Raw genomic sequence first — 19028 nt, forward strand, 5'->3', positions numbered from 1 at the left:
CCTCTTTTGTAGGCAGGTTTGTAGACCAGTTTGACCATTTCTATCTGGGGAGCGCTGTTTGGGACTTTTTGTTCTGCTATTACAAATCCAGTGAAGGTACATCTGCTCTTAGGAGTGTGATTGCTGCATGCTCACATTTGAAAGAGCATTAGGTCTTTTTTTTGAAGTAGGCATCCCCTGTAATATTTTATCCTTCATTTATCCTTTATTTACATCATTGATGCAAGTGCTCTGTGTTCTATTTCAATAGTTACATTTCAGTTCATTCCTGTTCATTTATTTACATAGTTAAAAAGTAATTTTTTTTTTTTTGCTCTTCTACTTTGTAAACATTTTTAAATGCCCGACAAAAATGGTATCTACCATAAATAGAGCATTTCCCAGCTGTATGTTCATGCATTTATTTTGGTCTTAAATTCCTTTCCAATTGGTAGTGAGTGCAATACATTACTGCAAATTGCTTATTTTTGGCAGGCGTTACACTGAGCCCCTTGTACTGATCCCTTTCCTTGTGTTAGGATATTTTTTTTACATCTACAGCAAATAAAACTTTTCCCTCTATTTAGCTATCCTTGCCTTTGTGTATGTGCTTTAACTAAAAACACTTTAGTTCTCCTAGTTCTTGTCCATCGTTGGTGTCTTTTAGGATATGTGGTACTTTAAGCATCCCTAGCAACTTGAATTTGTGATAAGAAAGGTGAAAAGTTGAATACGTATAAGATATTAATGTATAAGGAGCATAACTTATGCTTTTAAAATAGCGATATTAAGAAACACACAGTAAATAAGAAAACTTTTCTGAGGTGTTATTCATCTTAAAACCTCGTCACTTTGAGGTAACTCATTTCATCAAATTCCTCTCTCACCTCTCCTGGGCTATTTCTCTGGTTTTCAGACTCCTATTTCTCACACAGAGGGCACGCAGCCAGCAGTGAGACCTCTTCTATGGGGAGGTGACTTCTGCCACTGTCGCACATTGGATAAACAAGTCTGCTCTGTTCAAGTGTTTTAACATGTGAGAAGTCCAGCAAATACTTAATGATGAATTGTCCGTTTCACTTCTCATCGTTTGAACACATAATTTCTCTGTACAAACACAGATGTCTTTTAGGTTATGAAGCTTTTATATGAAATTACGTTTATCTCCTATAAGCAATGAGTCCAGAATAGAGTGCATAGCAAGTACAGAACTGGCCAAACAAAAATCCCTCTTTACCAATCAAAAATCCAGTTTGTTCCTTGAACCTCTGCACATCTTCTGAGGCTATTTGCAATTGCATTTGCACAGCAGAGTTAAAAAGGGACTAATAGGATACGGTAGGTTAAAACCCTTGTGTTACTATACAGCTTTAAGATCATCTGAAGTCCTAATCTTGCTGTGTTATGATTCCGTATTCCCTTCTTCATTGTTTTGTATATCTAATTTTTGTTTAAAGTATTTATAGTTTATTTTTCTGAAAAGGCTTATGCACTTAAGCAATCCTTATGCTTCTTCTAGTTAGAGATTACCCACTGTTAGAAGCTGTCAGACCCACCACCTGCTGAGGTCTGAGATCCAGGGAAGATCACTTCAGGATTGTGCTCAGGGGTGCTTTGCTTTTTTTTTTTCCATCTTTACAGATCTGAACCTGATTTTTTTTTTTTCAAGCTTTTATTTAGATTTTAAAATATAGGAGAAATCAGAGCAACATTTTTGTTACTGTTATTCATGAACTGCGCTTACTTTTCTCTGTAATAAGCAAGCAATCATTGAAATCTGGGTTAATCCAAACTGGGAAACTCATGGGAGTGACCCACATACTATAAAATCCACTCTGTTCTCTTCTTACTGAGTGAAACACGGTGTAGTCCCAATTGTCTGAATACTTTAACAACTGAATGGATCCTGGGAAATCTCTAAAAGTCAGCTGTCTCTGAAACCTGAGTTAGATGAAACATGTTAGCCAATATGAGGAAGAAAAAGATGTGGGAAATTCCTTCTAAATTTGAGCTATTAGCCATGATAAGAATTGGAGTAGGCAGGGACACAAAGACTTCAGATGTACTTGGTAAACCAGCCAGGAGTATGGGTCTTTTCTGTTGCATACCTTATGGGTATTGCATTCTCTTTCCTGGTATTTTAGGGAGATCTTGGAAAATGTTATAGCTTTACAAAACAAAAGAGGGAGTCAAAGACACATTCTGCCCTTTTCCTATAGGTAACACTAAAATAAGAAGCCAGTAGTCCTCAACTGTTTTTACAGGGTTGGTTTTATTGTTGTTGTTGGGCTGTTGGGTTTCTTTGTTTGTTTGTTTTTGTAGTTTTAATGGTCACATCCTGACCCTGCTGAAGTCACGTAGCTGGGCTTGCACTCTTCTAACACACGTCTGGACATGCATTTAAGCCCAGACTCACCACCAAAGCTTGGTGTTTACACATTAGCCTGTGCTCAGGAATAAAGCTTTGGCTGATCTCTTACCCACTAGCACAGCACTTCATCACAGGCTGGTGCTGTCATTCCTGTGCCACTCATAAGTAGAGTCACATTGCTTTCCAGACCACAGCAGATATTCCAGCCTTGATTCTTTGTCATCATGAGTACACATTTTCCATTTCCAGCCAAGCCACGTGGAAAGGTGTGATGTGGAAATGAGCTCAGCAGAAAAAGCCCAGCCCAGAGACCCAGAGCTGCAGAATATCACCAAGCAGTCCTAAAGCTGTGTGTCTGTAAAAGGATTTTCCAGGTGTCAAGAGAGCCCTGGAAAAAAGTACAGATGTGTAGCCAGCTGGGAATTACCCTCATTTCTCCTCCATGTAGTAAAGAGCAAGCAGTGGAAAGGCTGAAATGTTGTCACATCCTGCAGAAACCCTGGGGTTGCTGCAGCTAAAACAACTGTGATGTGCTCCTTGGGTCCAATCTGCTGCTTGCCGCAAAAGGAGTAAGTCATTGCTGGCAAGTCTGTTTGCCCTCAAGGGAACGTGGCATATTCTGGAGATGAGCCCAGGTATCTAGGACAAGCACAGAGGCTGCCACTGGACTTTGAATCATAGAATTATTACAGTTGGGAAAGGCCTGTAAGATCTCCAAGTCCAACCATCAACCCACCCCCACCATGCCCACTGACCACCTTCCTCAGTGCCACATCTCCATGGTTCTTGAACACTTCCAGGGACAGGGATTCCACCACCGCCCTGGGCAGCTGTGCCAAAGCCTGACCAATGCTGTGCTCTCAACCTGCTTAGCAGCAAGTTGCTACCATGACCAGGTGTTCCCGGGCAGAAAATCCTCCTCAATGCCCTGCTTGTCTGAGCAAGGAGGAAGGGAGACCGAAGAGATGGCATGATGAGCTACCCATGGAAATGCTGGGTCAAATCTGAGACACATCAACTTGGATTGGCCTGTTCAACAAACAAGCTCAAAAAAAACAAGCTTCTGTGGAACTGGAAAATTAACTGGGTCAGCAAAATGATGATGAATGATCTGTGACATAGTTCTGCTTAAAGCCCAAGTAGTCTCTGCGTTTATTTTCTGGCAAATAAATATATATTTTTCTGGATAATCCTTCAAGAATGTTGACCTCCCTTAGTTGAATCACTCCATCCCTACTTGAAAATAATGCTGATAAAAAATTACATGTTGGTGACAGCCTACAGAGTGTAGTGCAAGTGGTGATGTATGTGTGTCTACACGTGTCTGCCAGGAGTGCCACAGCACATGCCATGCAAGTGCTATTTATATGAATGTACATAGAGTGTAGTGAGAGAAGGATGCAGTGATTAACATTAGTCTTTGTCTAGACATATTGCAATAAAAAAGCCAAGTAGGTAACTGAGTGTTAAATGTGACATGCTCCAAAGACTAAAAAACATGCTCTACTACTTTGCTATATTTTCTAGTCAAGGTTAAGCATAAGAATCACATTTACAATACTTTCCTGCATCTGTGCAAATGCTTTTAACACGCTGCAGGATAAGTAGGTTTCAGGAAAGCGATGTAGAAGATAGAGTTTACAGAGCTGCTGATGTGCCAAGCACATAAAATGCTGTAAGGTATGCACTTCTGTTTTGGTTCTTACTGAAACCTTCCTAGGGCAAATGAAGGGGCTTGCTGATAAAAATAACATTGTTGCAAGTTTCTTCCTTGCTTAAAACGAGAGATCTTTTATATCCTGTTTGTTCGTTTGTTTATCAGAAGATAATAGTGTTGCTCTCCTAAAAGAATTAGGGCATTGATTTCTGGTGTTACACTCACAAGGGTCCTGTTAGTATTTATTTGTTTTTGTTACCCAATGTATTTGTTTTCATTTGTTACCCAATCCTCAGCTGAGATGTAATCAGCCAAGTGCATGCATTTGCCTTGTTACATCCTTAAATGCAGTGGCTTGGACCAATCCATCTTCACAAACTGACTTGCTTTATCTTCTGATTGATACAAAAATTAGAATGATTGTTTTTTTTTCCCTATGGAAAATCTACTTGTGTACATGGCATTCAGGAGAATTATGATATTAAATAGAGCTTATTGAAGAAAAAAAAAATGTATCTATGCAACTTGGTCTGGAGGGAGGTGTCCCTGCTTACAGCAGGTAAGTTGGAACTGGATGGTCTGTAAGGTCTCTTCCAACCCAAACCATTCTATGATTCTATGATTTGGGTAATTCCAAAACCACTATGATGCCTTCTAGTTAGGATTCTGTGGATGTGGGACTTCTAAGGAGTTATCTGGCTTCTTATGCCCATTGTATTATGTAGTATTTTAGGTACAATGGAAACACTTATTTCAGAGAATCTTCTGCCTTTGATGCACAGGATTTGTCACTTGGTCAGGGATATTTGATGCCTTGATGACTAATGACTCTGCTCCAGATGCACAAAGTAACAGAAGCACAAATGAGACTCGCTGAGAATGCTTTCATGTGCTCTTTGGGAGGAGCTTTAATTTTTTAGCCATGACAAATTTTTAGTGATTACTGCTCACAGCTGAGAGTTCTGCACAGAGCTCTGTGGGCATTAACTAAACCAGTTTGCCTGCTCTGCTCAGCTGTCCACTATGTGTGGAGCCAGTTGTGCTGTAACAGCAAAAGGGCTCTATTTGTGATGGGGGTGATCAGCAGGCTGGCTTCAGTGACTGCTAGTCTCTGCTATGAACAGACTCACCTCCTGTGACTGCTTTACCTCTGTAATCATGTGTTGGTTTTAACTCTGTTTCGCTTTATTCCGTCAGTCTCATCAAACTGGAGATTTTGTTTTCCGTTTTTCAGATGCGATAATGTTCCTAGCTACACTGACTGCATTAAGGCCTGCATTTTTAAAAGGTTCTCTGCATTTGTATGTCAGTGTGCAGGCAATTTAAAAGGTATGCGAGCTGAGACAATTCCACGGTGCATATGTAGGTAAAATCCACAAGCTTGGAGTAATTTTCTTGATTTTCATGTCTTACAAAAAAGGCAGTGAGAGAAGACCTCTATTTTACTTGGTGTGCTTTTTACTTAAGTCATCTCTTCAGTATTATATTATAGATTGTGGTTCAAAACCCTCGACCTACGTAAAAAAGCATTTGTGGTTTGTGGAAAAAAAAAAAAAACTAAGAATCTCATTGAAATACTTGTGGGAATCCAAGGTCCTACCACAGCTGTGTTACAAACAGCCCAGGGAATTTTTCAAAGACCTTCACCTGCAAAATCAGCATTCTTGTGACCTCTGAGATCTGGCTGGTTTTTAGTGAGGTTAGGTCACAGAATCAAAGTCAAGGGGTTTTTATGTCTTCTAAAAGGTTTTTTGATAATACAGGATTGTGCTCCTCACTTTTGTTCCTCCTGTTCCTCTAAATAACAGCAGAAGCTTTGGAGGACAGACTGCCCTGGGAGGGGGAAGCCATCACCTGCAAGATGACAATCAGTAGCACATGGCAGTCATCTGAGGGCCCAGATCCCCTGTGTGTCTTGCTGTCACCGAGGAGGCCAAAACCTCTGATTTTCTACCTAGGAGATAAAGTCTAAATGCTATTCATCTCATTTAATCACCAAGTCACACGACCAAGCTACTGTTGCATAAAGCAGAATTTATACACTTGGTTATTGTTGTTGTTTTCCTAGTTTAAAGATTATAGTTTTATTTCACAGAAAATCACCAACTGGTTGTGAGCAATACGTATTAAAATGCTTTCTGACATTTCAAGGAGCCTGATGTTCACGCTGCACCAATGCTGAGTTTCTGCTTAATGTAAAATCCTGTGTCAATACATTGTGACTTCGGTGGAGTAGTAAATCTGCTACTTAGATAAGCCATTATATTGCTTTTCCTATTGGTGTCATTAGCTGAGCTCACTGGGCCAGCCAACACAGCTCAGTATCTCCCAAGCGAGGAACCTGATGTAACGTGTTGTTAGCGAGTGAGACAGCATCAAGGCGAGCATTAAGCAATGAGACATGACAGTGTATGTAGTGCCAGGATATCCCGATGCAGTGTGAGTTGCTAGGCAGTGAGCTGACAGCCTGCTATCGCAAGCTGCTGACAAATGGCATGTTTCTTGACATGTTTCCTTAGGATGTGAAAAAAAGCTTCAATGTAAATAGACAGAGACAGAAGGGTTTTTTTCAGAAAGTGACTGTGTGATTTGACTTTCCACCTCCCTTCATGTTTCAGTGAATTCCAGGTTTGACTCTTCTTTTGACCAAACAGAACAGGCAAGGGAGCAAAAGCAATAATTAAAAATACAGTGAAAAATACCTTAAGATTCTAAGTGGAGAAGAAAGGGGATTTTTAGCTCTCTCCCAGTATTAAAATTCCCCCAGAAATCTTCCTTTGCAGATTCAGGTACTTGGGAGCACTGCAGATGTTGTGAGGAACAGGGAGGAAAGCAGTAATGCTGCCTAGCATGATTCTTTTGCACCTTTTGCTCGCCAGATGTAACCTAGATAGCAGACGGCTGCTCAGTGAGGCATTTCTCCTTCGTCTATAGATTCTCCCCTCTTTGCATGGATGTGTGGGAGGGGGGATTAGTGCATAGCCGTATGGGAGGGAGCTAACAGCAGTACAGTTTCTTAGCGAGCCATGCTGCAGGAGCAGCAAAGAAAGTGGAGGGAGCAGGAAATGATGGAGGAGGGGAGAGGACTCCAATGACACTTAATGGAAGTGATGCAGAATTCCCTTGAGAACCAAGGGGGTGAGAATACAAGGGCTCTGACCCTTCTACATGCCTTGCAGACCCCAACTGGAGAGGCACTTTTAAGTAATTTATCAATGCAAACTCCAGACTGTTTTCTCCTTACTTCGTGGGATTTTCCGCTCGACAAGAAGAATGTACATTGCTTAATGGGGGTCTGAAAAGAAAATAGACTGTTATTTCTTCTGTAATTCAGCAGGTTGGATCATAGCTTTCCATTCATAATATATTAAAGTGGAAGATGACCATCTCCTAAAGAATTCTAAAGGATCCTTCTTGAGTAGTGAGAGCTTGGCAGTTCCTAAAACAAAAGGTAGGCGAGGGGCATGTAGCATGGGAAGGAGTGGGTTGTGTGGGAGCAAGCCAGCACTTCACAATGTCCTTGGCTCCCTTTTCCAAGATCAAATCCTCTTCTATAATATTTCTGAGGCAGCTACAGGCCTGATGACCTAGTCTGCAAGTGACCTATCGCTGCTTCTTAGTTTAAGAAAGCTGTCATTAGATCAACATTCATGCTTCTGCCCAGAACTTACACTACATGTAAAAACCCTGACACCCACATCAACCCTTGCTTTTCAGCTATAGAAGGAAATCTCAGTGACAGAGTTCTTCAGATCGCCTCAGATCAACAAGAAAGAGATGTCCCACTGAAATCTGGAATATCCTCTGGGATCCGTGGGAGTCAAGGACAGTTTTCCCCAGCAGGCTGCTTTTCCTGTCAGCTCTCTAGCTGCATGGTCTTTCTCTGAGACACTACATGGGAACTATGCAGAAGAGATAACACAGTCCTCTGCCAATTAATTTTCCTGGCCCGTTTCCACGGGCCTGAAGAGCAGAAAACATGTGCAGATGTAGGAGGCAAGGTCTGGCCTTGTGTGTTTTCCTGAAAAGCTAACTCAGTATCACTTCAGTAGTGCTCTCCCTTATATATTACTTAACGAAACAGAAGTGGAAAATTATATTTTTCTTAAGAATGTTTTGTGAGCTGTTATGCATGCCCTGATGGTGTTTTACAAGCGCTGCCTGCTTTATCACACGCTGGCATTTTTATTCCCTGTATTCTTACAGGTCAGTAAACCAGCTAGTAAGTCTAATTGCCCTAATTCTGTTCTGCTGCTTTCGACAGATAAGAGCTGCAAACGGGGCAATATCCTGTCAGTCTCTTTTGAACCTCCTGCCCTATAAGCATCCATCTAACTGCTGCCTTTTCTCATGGTTCATTGTGCAGCAATTAGTTTAAATACCTGTCTCTACTTACTTAATAGAATAGAAGGAAACCATCAGAAGGAATAGATTAAATTGAAACGGAAAGGTCTTGAAAGATGTTTCCCACCTGTGTGAATCCAAACCGAAAACAATTAACTCAAACAGGATTCAGAAATAGAAGGGAGAAACAGAGTAACTTTTTCTTAAGGCTCATTTTCCACTGGCATAAATCTCACATATGCACATTTGTTCTCTCTGTCTCAAAACAAAATCAGTACAGTCTGATTTTTTAATAATATGCTATAAATAACTGGTAATAAAAAACAAGGAACAGAACCAAGGGCTGTTATTCTTGAGGATCTTCTCTATCTCTAGCAGAGCCCATATTTAATGCTACAGAGAAGGCAGTGTACCGGAACCCTATGCAAAATATATAAAGGAGAGAAATTTCTCCTGTCAGTGATCAGTTGATGCTGTGAAGCATCTCCAGCACTAATTCTTGCAGTTGTTCTCCCTGTCAGCATGTTGTTACTACGCGTGTACTAATACTATACTTCACGTGTCTAATCTGTACACAAACATTCTAAGCAATTTGTTTCATCTGCTCAACCATTTTTCCTATAGCAGAGAGTTCCTTGAGCCAAAGAAGTGGCACACTGCAGTAACGTGGCACGTCACTGGATGGTGATAATGCAGATAGGATACTTGTGTGTCATTCTCACCTGTAGAGCAAAGCACATTGATATACTAGTTTTCATTTCTCTTCTCTTGCTGTGTTGTTCTTGTAGTTCTTTTAGATTCTTCTTTCTAATCCCCTTTTATTTATTATTTTATCAAGCCAGAAGCCAAAATGCAAAGTAGTATTTAAGCAAAGAATCTATTACTGAAAATACTATTGTATTTTCTGTTAGCTTTTTTTTCCCCTTATGTTTTGTTTAGTTATATAGAGCTTGTACAGTATTCAATTTTTATTGGACTGTGCCCATAACTGAAGTCCACCTCATGCTTGATTTTAAGTCCATCTTCTGAAAGCTCCCTCCTTTCTGCATTGTGTCGTGTTTCTCTTATCTCCAGAAGAGTCATCTGAGATACTCTTGATTCAGACTTCCCAAATTCAGATTGCTTGGATAGCATGTTGAAGTCATGATTGTCCAGGTAGGAAAAACTGTTGTATTTTCCACCCATGCAAAGACATCTCATAGAATCACAGAATCATAGAATGGCCTGGGTTGAAAAGGACCACAATGCTCATCCAGTTCCAACCCCCTGCTATGTGCAGGGTCAGCAACCAGCAGACCAGGCTGCCCAGAGCCACATCCAGCCTGGCCTTGAATGCCTCCAGGGATGGGGCACCCACAGCCTCCTTGGGCAACCTTTTCATTCCTCTATCATTATACAGGCACACTCACAAAAATAGTATGCATGTCTTGCCTGTTCTATGTGACCTCTTTTTGTGCTCAGCATGATGTCTTGACCTCTATGGACAGCCCCAAAGCTCTTCCCTTTACCCAGCTATTTTTAGTGCCATTGGCTAATTGGTATCCAAGGTTCATGAATTATTAATCATATGTGGATAATAACTATTTGTGAATCCCAAGTACAACTTGCATTCAGTTCTGGCAACCTTCTCCCTGTCAGGGAGATTTGGACCGTAGCTTGTAAATTATCAGACAGAGAGAATGGGGGCTATTATATATGACAAGCAACAGTGTAATGAATAGTAGCTCTGAAATGCCAACTATTAAAAAAAAAAATGGATGCAACATGAACGGAGTGAGTAATGAGGAGTACATCAAACTTTCTCTGCATTGCCTTACTGCAGAATATTGCATTGTTAAAATATTATATTAAAAGTGTTCATTCTGAGCTGAAGTTACTCAGTGATCTAAGCTCAGTATTTTTCTATGGAAACATCAAATCTGGAAGCAAAATTTACCGTGCTCGTTAGCCACAAAGGAACTTTCTGCCATAGAAGATAGAGGTATGTATTTATATAAATTTAATCTATGCAGAGGAGAGGAAAGGACAAGGTGAGCCCTTAGAAAGAATTAAAGACCATTATGAAACTTGCTAATTTCTCACTATGCTTTATCTTCACTGGTAAAAACTAAAAGCATCTGTAGCTATATCTAAAAGACAAAGAGTAACAAAACAAGCTAGCTTATTTACAGCTCTCCTCCAGGGAAAGAACAGGATAATAAATCTGTCAAATTTTCATTGTTTGTAACATGCTGAGAAGTGTTCAGTTAGTGTGTTGGCAAAGACAATGTGATGAGCCGTAGTACAGAATAAAATACTCAAATTCACCATCACTTTGGAATGATTGTTGTCAAAGCATTTCCTCATGCAACTCTCAAAGGCTGATTTAAAATGGATGTGCAATTTTTGTGAGATGTAATACTCCTCTGATTCTCAGGCATGTGGGGTTTTTTTTTTCTGATATTATGTGGCATAGAGCAGTAGTTGAGGTGAACACTTGCTAAAAAACACCCATTGTATTTTTTGAATTTGCTTGCTGAGTGTACTTTGAAGCCTTTCCAGAGTATACAGGAAGAACCTCTTCGAAATTTCAAAAGTTCAGCAGCTGTCTCCAGCTGAGACACATTTATAAACATTAGACCTTCCAGTCCAAGTGCTACATGTCAGATGATTTTTCTCATGAAACAGGCCTTGCCTCCATAGAAACTGACTTTTTATTTACTTTAAGAATATATTTTAAAGTGATTCTCAGCAGTGATGTTATAGGGCAGTGACAGTGGCATGATTCTTCTTCTTTTTTTTTTTTTTGTTTAAAGTGAAAGTTTGAAATGTGTCTACATTCCCCATAGTATTTATACTGGTATGAAAATTGTTTCATGGTTTAACAGAGAATTCAGACCTAGAATTCAGATTTCTCAGACAGCTCTAGTAAAGAATACTGAAACCTTCAGGTCTTTCACTAAATGTTGATTCATCTTTTTCTTTTACTGCAAATGATCTTGAATGGTATTTACTAAGTCCTAACCTTCAGCATTCCCTTCATGCCCTGCCTCTGTAGCTAAACCCGTTCTTATTGATAATGCCTGATACACAGCAAAAATGGGAGAACCTGGAAAACAGGAGTGTCTGAGACATTATCTCTACCTTTTTTTTTCACCTGCAAATGAGAATCTAGAACTGTATTACAACCCAGCTTTCTAATTTTCATATAAGAGCAGATCATCAGTGTCCTGTACAACACCAAACTTCAGCTCCTGACAAGCCACTTTACGTGCAATAACGTTCTCAAAGAAATATTACAGCATTATCAAATGCTGTTAAAGAGATTACCAGCATATAAGACCTACCAGCACAAGACTACAAAACATGATGTCCTGCCCTTTTGCTAATCCCAAAAGCATTCCCTGGAATGTTTATATAAGTCATTCTGAGAATACTGCCTATAAAACAATCTATTCTACTTGCTCAAACTGAAGCAATGGTACTTATTAAATATAAAGCTGAACAGGTGAGCCATCCACACCCCTCACTGAGATGCTCTTTACTAATAAATGACCAGGCCTTCAGTGGATCTTCAGCTACTTAGGCTACTAGACGTAATACTCTTTTCAGACAAGGATTATTAGTTTTGGATTAAAAAAGGGACATTTTAGATTTTGCTTTTTATTATTTCTGAAAAGACACTGCATTCTTTCACAGTGCAAAAAAACCCAACAAAACCAAACTTATTTATTTCCCCATGTTTGTAAGCAGTAACAATTAGAACAGCAGAGGTTATCAGAAGCACAGCAAACCAGCCAAGAGAGCAAAGGCTAAGAAACATAAACACAGAGTCTGGTTACCTCCTCTGAGGTGAAATCCATGATTTCTGGTATACAGGAAGAAGAAGCAATCTAAAAAAAATTTTTTTTTTAAATGAGGAACTTACAGTAAAAGGACAAGTTCAATTTTTCAGTGTATTTATAGCAATACTGCCACTGCCCTGCACTGTTATCTTAACAAGTACCAAAATGCTTGACAGATCTCTAGTAGTTTACACAGATCTCATGGCATCTAATGAGCAATAAAAGATGGACCGTGACTGATCCTTGTGTGACTGCAGTGAATGATGGATGTAAAATAAAGAGTTTCCCTAATTTACACGACCCACATGAGGAGCAGGCAGGCTGTGGTTTAGCCCACAAGGCAGGACAGAATCTACCCAACTGCACTTCTTGGTTCTTCTCATGCAGAAAAGAGAGCCACATCTCTTTCTTCCACCCTCTACAATCCAGAACATGAAGAGGTAAGCATGCAGGAGCACAACTTGCTGCTTTCTACTGTAAAAGTAAAGAACTCTAGGAATTTTCATACCTTTTAAAGAGGGGCACTTCTTTATTTGCCCATGTTAAGTTACCTCTTAATCATATTTTGGCTTATTAGCTAAATGGCATTAACTTAATCTGCTGCTAATTTATTACTCTCTATAATGAAACTACATAAAAGCTGTGGATGTGATGTCTCCTATTGTATGGTCAGATGTAAACATTACATTAAACTTTGAGTATCTGTCTAATAACACTTCGTGTAACAGAATCAATGGAGATCCAAGAGGGATATGGTTTTATGTTGTCGTTGTTTTTGTTGGTTTTTTTTTAACTTCTTTTTAGTTATTCAACATTTTGGTTTAAAAAAACAAAAAACTTATTTCTTCTCCAAATAGCTGTTTAATCACTGCTTGAGGTTGAAAAAAGCATCTTGGAGCAGATGGCAAGAACATAGGATTTAAGAAAGGGACAGATGTATCCATATTAGGGAGCCTGGAAGATAAATCTCTTGAAGGCTTGTAGCAGACGTGATCATTACTTTGTTTACACAGATGAAATATGACTAGTTTCAATTAACAGTTGCTGTTGTCCATATTTGGGATCTTTTCCCATCAGATGGTCTTTGAAACCTGTTGTAAATGATCATGTTTGTGCTACTTACATTCTGTGTATAAACCATATAGGTATCCCAGCATCTCCACTCTTTATGGAAAACGCCTAGATAGATATTATACAGCATAAAAAAAAATGTGGAGGGATTTGCTTTCCATTAAGCAGTTTGCAAGCACTGTCTCTAATGACACACAGTCTGCAGTGATGTACAGGGATGCTCAGAAAGCACAAAAAGGAGGATGTTATTATTCAGCCTCTGTGCTGCCAATCCATTCTTTGCCTCAGCTCCCTCCCTGATGCTACCAGCATTATTCCCATCCAAACAGCTCCTCTTAGGACTCTAACACGAACCAAGAACCTGACTTTTGTGCATCTGGGGAATAGGAAGGCAACACAGGAAAAACTGTATTGTCTTCCTGTGGAAACATCTATAAGTTGCATATAGGGCAGTTAGGAAATAACATGTTATCTGTGTGCAGCCTCCTCACTGCTGAGGAGTGGAAGAACTTTTGCTGGCCTTGGGAAAACAATGCTTTGCAGATGTGAAGTGGAAGTTCTCTTAAAGCGTGTGTATGTGCTTGGATGTGTGTGTGTGTGTGTATATAAATGTGTGCTTGGCTGAATTCAGAAGCTGCTGCTTTAATATACTCTTTAAAAAGTGGTGATCTTAAAAATGTGAAGAACAACCAGTACAGGCTGCTGTGGTTGTGACTCCAGCTCGTTTTGAACTCAGAAACAAGCAGACATGAACTCCTAAGGAGGTGTTCTAATATTAATCACAGTACTTTTAGGGGCAGATATTAGTGCATCTGTTGAAGTACTGAATTAGAGCAGCCACAAAGCATACACACACTCTCCAGTAAAACATTCTTTTAGCATTTCCTTTCTCCAACTGAAAACTCTAAACGTTGGGTCTCTTAGTTGGGTCTATTAGAATCAGATTCCTCTGGGACTGATGTTTTCATCCATTAGAATACTTCTGATTATTTTCATGTTTAACTGAAGCAACTGAAACTTGTATTTTCTTGTGATTGAAGCAGGAATGTCATCCACTTATTAAAGGCTAGGAAAAAAAGATGAGTATATAACATTTTAAGGGAATGGGAAAATCTAACAGTGGTGTTACATTTATCCAGTTCTGGCTCTTACTTTATCTACAACAAAAGTAAGGACACCAGAAAGTGTCAGATCAAAAGAGTAGGAATATACATGAGGGGGGTTTGAAGACTGTGTGTCTTACTAGAACTCCAAAATTAAGTTGTACAATGTAAAGCACTGCATTTATAAAGCCAGATTTATATACTTAAGCACTGCCACATCAGGAAGCAACAAAATTAAGGAGGCAGGTAGCACAGCTGCATAGTGATGCAGTCTTGAGAAATGATCGTACACTTCCAAAGGAAAACAAAACAAACCAATTTAATTCTCATAAGATTTGAAGTAAATTTAGCAGTATTTTCATTTCTTTTGCATCTCTAACCCTGGAGTAGTGTGAACTAAATGCAAATCAACCCATGAAATTACTTTCCCAAAGAATGAAAATAAAAAATAGGAATTAGTAAATATTGTCTACTATATTGGAATGTTTAGAAATATTAAAATATATTCTACTATATTATTAATTCCTGAAAGGAACAATATGTTTTAGTGATTATCTTTTGGGATATCTCATGTCAAACTATTTTTAACTAATAACTTTATACGTTTATGGCTGGTTTCAGATTCACAGCTCGTTAGAAGCACTTTATCTAATACCATGTAATTAGTAATTAATGAGGTGCTAACTAAGTGCCACAGTGTAAGCTGTGCTCTTTCCACTCCTTAGTTACCAAAACTAAGATTAAGGACTATCTCCTCTGCAGTACTCAGGAATCTTGTCTTAAAGGTAACTAAATTCATTTGATTTTGTAGTAATGTAATAATCCCAGAGCTTTGTCTGCATCATGACATGACCAGTTAGAAACAAATGCTATTTCTCTTTTTCCTTATGATTTTTAGAACAGTTTGTATTGCAACCTATGCAAACAAAACTAATTGTATTAAAGTAACTGACGTTATGAATTTTTAATATAAGATGCTTATGCGATTTTCTGTTAATGAACATATAGTAAGCAGTGACTTTAATCCACTGACATTTTTATAGACTTAAGTTTTGTTATAGCAAGTGCTTTGGCTTGCAGTCTCAATGCTTTATTAGAGCTGATCCTGCAAACATATTAAATTTTATGTATAGAAGCACAGGCATTTTATATTGCCTAATGAAAAAGTGTTTTTCATCTGAGAAATTAGAAATATACTGATAAATTTTCAACATGTCAGTGTTGTATCATGTCAGATAATGTTGAAGATCTAAGCTATCTTCAGAAAGGAGATGTTTATATCCTACATGGCCTGAGGGGTTTCTAGTTACAGCGAAGTTTGTTACACTCGTGCAGAGAAGTGCAACTCTCTTTTAGGCAGTAGATGATATAAATAATCATTGCTAATAAAATTTGGGATAAAAGCATCTTAAAAAAAACTTCTAAGATCTATACTAAATAACGATTCAAGAGAGTACGTAAATGCAGGAAGGATGGACAGGCAACCATCGTTTCTAATTTTGTTCTCTCACATGAAAGCAGCAGAGACAAATGTGATGTCCTGCGGGCTGTAAAATTTTCAGCCACGTTCATTTGGAATGAAAGAAGCTTGTTCAGGACTGACCATCTGCACACATTCCCTAACAGTCTGCCACTCATAAGTGGCAGCAGTTTCCTTGTTCTTCTGACAGCAGCTTTCTTCATTCTAGTCAGCTATTTTGTCACACACTTTTATTTAGTAATTTCCCCTTTATGATGCTTCCTGTGATTTGAATGTTTAACAGCACAGCTGCAGTGTTCAACTGATAACACATTTTAAATGCAATACTAAATATAACGTGGAAGAACTGTCCCAATAAAATAATAAGGAGCATCAGTTCTGTGTATAGAATCGGTGCTTGGATATTGGAAGATGGTATTTTGGAAAAGATTGAGGAATCCCAGAAGAAAAGCACCTAACTAAGCATGGGGCTTTAGTGTAAAACTGGCATTTCAGCATTTTGGTAGAACTGGCCATTTTGGTTCTACAGACAAATCTTCAATTAGAACCTATGTTTTCCTCCCACCGCTTCTCTTTACCACTCATTGTTTAAAAATCTTTTTGACACGAAATGATGACATGGCATCCAATATTTGGTGTTTCTTACCATTCTGTATCTTGGCATGTTGTTTGTATGACTGCATACATATATTGAAGAGAAATTTCTACGTAATTTCTATTTAAGATGCCTTCATTTCTCAACCTATTCCTTTTAATTTAGATGTATAATCAGATTTATTTCCCCCAGTATTTATTCTGTTGTACTGATGATTATTTATCAGTACTGAATTTTTTACTGTATTGCCTACCTGCACAGTTGGCTCACCCTGAATATCTTCTGCATCTGTCCCATGCTTTCGTGTCCTCTACAAGGGGTTTTTCCTTTTGTACAGCCCTTTTCTAGGCTGTTTGCAAGGGTGTTTACAACACATGTTCTGTCACAAAATCTTATGTACGCTCCACTGTTTTGGTTTTTCACTCTCATTTTAAATGAACATTTGTTCTCCTGTTTCATCTCTTTTAGTTTTCGGTCCATACTTTGTTGTTGTTTTTCTTTCCTCACAACCCACTATGAAGCTTTTTTGAAAGATCTGATGAAAGATCCAAACAGTGTCTTTCAAAATTTGTGTTGCCAGCCCGCTGTATCCACCACTTAGGTACCAAGAAGCTTATTCTATCAGACATTAGTCTTCCTCCTGCTTTAGAGAAGGAGAATTGCTTACAGAAAATTTACCTTTGCTTCCCCTTTCTGAAGTATCTATACTTTCCATTTTTACAAATACATTCCTATCTTTCTCAAATCTTCCTTTATTTCTGTTGAGGTTCCAAATCTGGCGGTTCCAAAGCTGATGAAGCATTCTTTCCATTCGCATTCTTTCCATTCACCGGTCGACCAAACTGTGGAAGGATGTTGTTTGGCGCTTTGTTTTCCTTTTATTTATCCTGGTTCAAGACAAGTACAAAGGAGGAGAGTGTGTTCTCCTTGTAGGCAGTCTTTCATTTCATCTGGACTGCTCAGGACCCTGGTCCGTGTGCACTCCATCAGGTGCTATCTGCAACTCTGGATTGCCCACTGTGCCAGCAGGGATGCGGAGGAAGCAGTAACGGTTTTGATTCCACGACAGGATGACAACACGGCCATTCAGGATTTAATGAGGTTAGGTGTTGTTTGTACAGCGTTCTGACTACATGTGAGTGCTGGCTATTAATTACTGTAATAACTGGCTGGGGCTGGAGCCTTGCTGGCAGGGGTGTGAGTGGGAAAGCGGGCGATGCCAGGCCCGGTCTCCATGGCAGCTGTGCTTGCACTTCATGGCAGTTCTTGCAAAACCTGGTGGTTTTCTGAAGGCTTTCACTCCTGAGGTGATGCAAAGAGAGCCAAGGCCCCGTTTTTCCTCTCAACGCTCATCATTTCTTAACAGCGATAGGTGCAACAGAAGATTATAGGAAGGCCGTGTATCGCATTGCTTTTAAGTGTGTAAACTTCTGTGTTAAAACCAGAGCTTTTTTTTTTTTTTTTTTTTTTTTTTTTTCCCTCTTTGCGAGTCCACCTCTAACCGGGAGAGCAGCCTCCACAAGGAGCGCTTCAGCACCTCCAGCTCCTTCCCCTCGTGGGGATTTGCGAGGAGCTCGGGACAGCGGTTAGCACCGGAACGGACGAAGCCGCCGGGGCTGCCCAGAGCAACCTGTGAAGGGGCTGAGGCTGCGGGCGGGCGGCGCTGACCTCAGCGGGACGCCGCGCTCCCCACCAGCCCCGGTAAGCGGCGGCGAGTGAGGAGGGGGCGCGCGCCCCGCCGTTGGGCTGGCGCGTGCGCACGGGAGGAGGCGGGCCGGGAGCGCTCATCGAGCATGCGCGGACGACGCCGGCGGGGCTTCCCCCGCCCCCGTGCGTGTGTGTGTGAGTGTGTGTAAGAGTGTATGTGTGTGTGTGTGGGGGGGGGGGGAACGTGCGCGTGCGGAGGGGCCGCCGGCCGCCCCTCGGCGAGCGGGGGGTGAGCGGCGCCGAGCACGGCGAGCGCCAGCCCGGCAGCCGGAGCGCCTTTCCCGCCCGCCCCCGCTCCTCGCTCGTCGCCGTCTCGCAGGTGAGGCGGGCGCTGCGCCGCGCGGCGGGCTTATTGTCCGGAGGAGGAGAAAAAGGAGGCTTCGGCCGGCCGGCACGCCGGGTCCCGCAGCACTGCCGGCCGGCGATTGGAGCGCCGGGTCCCCTCCCAGATCCGGGGAGGGTCTCGGCCCCGCCGCGGGCTGGCTCCGCGCGGCCGGCACCCACCTGCGGCCGCCTTCCCTCTGCGGCAGGGGCGCCATCCGCGGCGCTGGGCCGGGCCCGGCAGCGCCCCCTCCCCTGTCAGCGCGCCCGGGGTGGGTGCGGGAGCGGGAGCGCGCGTGGGGTGGCGGGGCCGCAAGATGGAGGGATGCGGGGCTGAGCGCCGGGCCGGAGCGTCTCCTCCCTCGTCTCTCTCTCTCTCTTTTTTTTTTTCTTTTCCCCAACCTTATTTTCCTCTATCCAGGGCCCGAGCGGCAGGTCGTGGCCTGCCTCTGTGCGGGGAGCGGGCTGCCGGCGCTTATCGCCGCGAGGCGTGCGGCGGTGTGCAGGGATGCCGATATCGGGGGCGGCCGAGTGAGCGTGACGTGCGGTGTGTGGGGGCTGTGCGGGGTGCCGGGC

The 19028-nt window shown here is 41.2% G+C and overlaps 1 protein-coding gene across 5 annotated transcripts in view; it reads left to right on the top strand.

The window, feature by feature from the left end:
• Window positions 1–18218: 18218 nt before the first annotated feature.
• RALGPS2 (Ral GEF with PH domain and SH3 binding motif 2) overlaps window positions 18219–19028 on the top strand; it is a 113809-nt gene continuing 112999 nt past the window's right edge. For 2 of the 5 annotated variants that reach the window (XM_085232221.1, XM_085232231.1), the window contains exon 1: window positions 18220–18450. The gene's annotated coding sequence lies outside the window, so the exon portion shown is untranslated. Of the gene's footprint in view, window positions 18451–18566; window positions 18725–19028 lie in introns of those variants that run through there. The other 3 variants (XM_085232230.1, XM_085232228.1, XM_085232223.1) reach the window with 3 other exon arrangements.

This window comes from Meleagris gallopavo, chromosome 10 (genome assembly GCF_905368555.1).
Source record: "Meleagris gallopavo chromosome 10, MGAL_WU_HG_1.1, whole genome shotgun sequence".
Lineage (NCBI taxonomy): Eukaryota > Metazoa > Chordata > Aves > Galliformes > Phasianidae > Meleagris > Meleagris gallopavo.